The sequence below is a fragment of the Microtus ochrogaster genome, chromosome 10, assembly GCF_000317375.1.
Source record: "Microtus ochrogaster isolate Prairie Vole_2 chromosome 10, MicOch1.0, whole genome shotgun sequence".
In the NCBI taxonomy this organism is placed as follows: domain Eukaryota; kingdom Metazoa; phylum Chordata; class Mammalia; order Rodentia; family Cricetidae; genus Microtus; species Microtus ochrogaster.
In genome coordinates this window covers 12,448,793-12,453,876 of record NC_022016.1, presented here as the reverse complement: position 1 = coordinate 12,453,876, position 5,084 = coordinate 12,448,793, and positions in this window count along the sequence as shown.

Here is a 5,084-nt window from a genome sequence, read left to right as displayed (position 1 = left end):
GCACATCTAAGCAGTCCCAGTCAAGACATGGCCCCACCCACCATTGTCTGAGCTTCACTCTTAACCAGTAAGGCAGGCTGGCAAGTGGCTAAAACTGTAAAATTTCTTTCCAAAAGGTAAGACACCCACCTCCCCCACCACTACCCACCCCTACTCCCGGTCTGGTGTCTTTTTCCTGATCCTAGCACGAGATTCCCATTTCTTTAAGGTCCATTGTTTCAATAATTTGAAACTTAGATTGAGAGACAGTGTCTCCTTTCTGCCTGGCCTATTCCTCTCCCTTGAAACACTACTTCCCTTCCTAAGGTCACCAAAATAAATAAATAAACGTGCAAGACACGTCCCTAACTGCTGCCTTAGGTGTCTCCAGTGTGGCTAGGACCGGAGGAGACACAAGAAGCTATGCATTTCTATTTCCCTGCTCCTCCCTTACTGTCCAATCCCATCCACTGATATCCACCAGGTAATAGTAATAATGGTCCAAATTGCTCTCTGATTGCCCCAGAAGTTCCCTGTCTTTTTTCATGGCCCCTCTGACAAAGTACCTTCCTCATTCAAGGTTCCAAACCTTTCCCTGAGTGCTTCCTCATGAACAATAGAGACAACCTTTTTAAAAGGGAGAAGAGGGAAAGATTTGTTTTTGGAAGGCTGGAAACCAGGAAATTGTTTTCTATTGCGAACATTTCTTCATGAACTGTATTCCAAATACATGTGTGGAGAGTTGGCATCCTTAGCCAGTCTCTCCGAGCCTTAGCACTTGCATCCTCCTTATAAAATTACATTCTGAAGGTCAAAGTTTAAAAAACCAAACCCACATCTAGCAGGTAGTAGTCATCAACATTTCATTAACATCTAGAATAGTGGTTGCCCATCTTCCTAATCTTTGACTCTTTAATACAGTTCCTCATGTTGTGGTGACCCCAACCATAAAGTTATTTTTTTATAACTGTAATTTTGTTACTATTATGAATTTTAGTATCTGAATGCAGGATATTTTATATTCTACCACTGTGGGGTCACAACCCACAAGTTGAAAACTATAGATCTAGAGCAATTTTCCTTATTTTCATGTGTTACACAATTCTCAACAATTTCAACAATGTAGTGTTGGTTGTTAGCAAAGGGGAGATTTCTATAGAATTCTCAAATTTTCTTTATTATCTTCTGACATTACTAAGGCTTTTGTTTGATTCTATTTTGGCTTTGATTTATTGTTGTGTTGAGCATTGTATGTAGTCCAGGTTAGTCTAAAACTCTCTAAATCGTGTAGGCTAATCTTGAACTCCTGATCCTCTTTTTACAAGTGTGACCCACCACAACTGGTTTGTTTTTTATTCAGTTGCTTCCAAATGCTAATAGGCTGTGGAATGTCCAACATTATTATGCTAGCATAGGCCTCTTTATTCTTTAGTTCATTAACTATCTATTGTTTACTAAAAAAATAAAAACAACTAGCTTCAGGGAAGAGACTGTGGGACTGATTCCTGATTGACAGACTAACAGCTCACTTTTAATACTTCTTCAAGGAAACTACATGTGAATTGGGTCTAAGTTTGTTAATATAATTCTTTTGGCTTTGAGACAGAGTCTTCTCTAGTTTAGATGACCTTGAACTTGCTATGTAGCTAATAGCATCCTTGAAAGTCTGTGCCTACCTTTCAAATTCCTGGGGCTACAAGTATGTTCTGCCACTTCCAGCTTAATGTGTAGAAATGCCTTGTTCCAAAATTTGCAACTAATAAGATTCCAGAATCAAGCAACCTGCCTACTCATACCACTCCCTACAAAGTGACATGATGTTGACTGAGTACTGACAAACTTTTTCTTACATAGTCAAACTTGGAGATGAGGTTATGGTTGTGAGTCACTTGGGTACCCACTAGACAAGTGAGCTTGACTCTGGAAACTTACATGGTATAAAAATATCTTCTGCTGCCCTTTGTTCTAGTTTCTTGTTATTTAATAACTGCAAATATTATTTTTAGTTTTTTTTTGTTTTTTTTTTGGGGGGGGGGATTTTCCAGACAGGGTTTCTCTGCAGTTTTTGGTTCCTGTCCTGGATCTAGCTCTTGTAGACCAGGCTGGCCTCGAACTCACAGAGATCTGCCTGCCTCTGCCTCCTGAGTCCTGGGATTAAAGGCGTGCGCCACCACCGCCCGGCTAACTACAAATATTGTTTTGCTGGGATAGTTGATGTCTGGAGTGAATGTTTTGAGGTTCTTGGTCTCTTTTTCAAAGAGCTGAAACAAGGGCACAAAGAGACTGCAAAATCAAAAAGAAACTTTATCCAAAAGTAAAGCAATAGAATGGATCAAAGTAACTGTCAGGAGTGACAGTAGGGCACGAAAGTGAGAGAATGCTCAGGGGTCCCAGTTACTAACTGGGGCTTCTTTTTATGGGGTCTAAAGAAACGAGGAGCTGGTTCCTAAGAGGTATAACATGGGCAGGTCTCCATTTTGATTGACAATTTGAAGTATGTGTCACTCTACTCTCTATTGTTCATGTTTTCACTCTTAGGACATTTTTGTATTATTACACACTCATCTAAAATTAGTTCACTTCATATCAGCCTCTTTACCATCATATCCTACCCAGTTATTGCTAGGAATACATTTAAACAGAAACTATCTCAATTTGATGAATGTTTCTTTTTTTAAAATATTTATTTATTTATTATGTCTACAATAGTCTATCTGTATGTATGTCTGCAGGCCAGAAGAGGGCACCAGACCTCATTACAGGTGATTGTGAGCCACCATGTGGTTGCTGGGAATTGAACTCGGAACCTTTGGAAGAGCAGGCAATGCTCTTAACCACTGAGCCATCTCTTTAGCCCTGATGAATGTTTGGTTTTTTCTTTTTTTTTTTTTTGGTTTTTCGAGACAGGGTTTCTCTGTGGTTTTGGAGCCTGTCCTGGAACTACCTGGAACTAGCTCTTTTAGACCAGGCTGGTCTCGAACTCACAGAGATCCGTCTGCCTCTGCCTCTGCCTCCCGAGTGCTGGGATTAAAGGTGTGCGCCACCACCGCCCAGCTCTGATGAATGTTTCTTAACTTATTAAACTTATTACATTATTTGCTATTGCCTGCATTGTTAGAAGAGGGGTTTGAATACATAGTACGTGCAAGTCAGGATCTTAGGCTGAAAAGTACATTATAGAAGAGGAATGTAGACATATCTCAAACACTCCCTATGCATGTCTGCCTCAGTTGATCATGGCATGTTTGTAATCTTAGCATTTTGGAGACAGAGGCAGAGGGATTAGGAGTTCAAGGCATCTTTAGCTAAATAATGAATGAGTCTGAGATCATATCCTGAGTTCCATGAGACCCAGTATCAAATAAATGAAGTAATAAAATTAAAAATGCACATGCTTGATAATCCTTGCTTCTCATTAACTCAGTAAATGAAGATTCATTTTTTCATTTATTGTCTGCCTCATGTCCTCAATTATTCAGACTGGTGGTGATAGATTAAGGTAGACCTTGCAAAAAAAGTACCTCAGTGATGCCACTGCATTCCACCAGCACTGACAAAATGATTCCTATTGACCTAATTCCATTAGCTATATTTAACATAAGAGGATTATCTGCTGAGCAGCTGTATTGTTTTAATCTGCTGATCCCTTGTTATTGTCACTTTGGAAATTGCGTTTTATTATTGTTTCTTTGTCTTTTAGACAGGGTCTCGAGACTGTCAAGCTGGCCTCGAATTCACTAAGTGGCCAAGAGCAATATTGGGTACAGGGTATTGGTAGGAGACCCTACTCCTTTTAATCTTCCATAATCCGTAGGCATTTTTTTTTAACTCTTCAACCATATGGTATTGTTGCCATGAGGTCATCATGAATCTCTTAAATCCTGATATTCTTAGTGGATCTGACTTTGTTCGTTGGCACAAGAGATTTACTCCAGCCAGCCATTGGGGTTAGTTTCCTTGTTCTGGACAGCTCCAGGACAACATTAATACCCTTTCCTTTCCATCAGCCACACCTTGCTGTTGAAAATCTCCAAGTTGGGTGAACAGTCTCTACCCTCAGAAAGCTTTGCACCAAATAGTCTTGGGTGGATAATTGCCTATCCTATCAACTCTTAGCATAGGCATTAAATCCTTCCTGGAGTTTTCTATCTCCATAGTTTGCTTTCTGTTGATTTTCTTCTCTAGGAACTCCAGTTTGACACAAATCTTACAGGCTTCCTGGTTAGTTTTTCCATTCTTTCATTTCATTTTGATTGATTTTGTATTTATATATTATATATTGGGTTTATAAATGACAGTTGGCCTCTGTCATTTAGATTTGCCAGAGCTTCTTCTGAGTAATAATTATGTCCTACCATTGGGCTCAGTAAAGCTACAAAAGCCCAGAGCAATTAATGAGGTCCCTGTTGAATCAATCTCTTTTCTTAACTCTCCTGCAAACTAAGCTCCATCAGACCCAAAGAAATGGACACCAAACACTGACTGATTTTCTCCATTCTTTATGGGCTTCTAGTCAGTGATACTCATGCAGATCTCAACTATTGATAATCAAGTGTCTCTGATGGATCCTAGAAGTCAGTTCATCAGAGATCTGATTTTACTTACATTTCTTCAGGTGATGTAACGACCTCACAGATGGACAAATAGTTATATTACACAGTTTCTGCCCTTCTGCAGCAGAAATTAACCCCATTTCCCCATATCTTACAGATTCATGAGTCAGGCTGTGACAAAATGTTTTGTTGTTGTTTAAAGGTGTTTCTAAATTCAACCAGTTGAGAAACAGAGCAGTCACTAGCATGGCCTGTTGCATTGGCCCATTATTAAGATTTCATTTCCATCTGCTTGCTGGGTTATGGAAATTTTCCTTTGTCGGTATTAAAGGTTGGATCTTGTGGGTATCTTCTGTCCCTTTCATCTTTATTACCCTATTCTTCCAATTTCTCTGATCTCAGAAAGGCCTTCTTTCGGCAAATATCTGAGTTGTGTTCTCTGGTTACTTTTTTTAAAAAATGATTAATAGTATGAATATTGGTGTTCTGTGTGAATGTATGTATACTATATGTATGAGTATGCTGCCTTTGGAGGTCAGAAGAAGTGCTGAA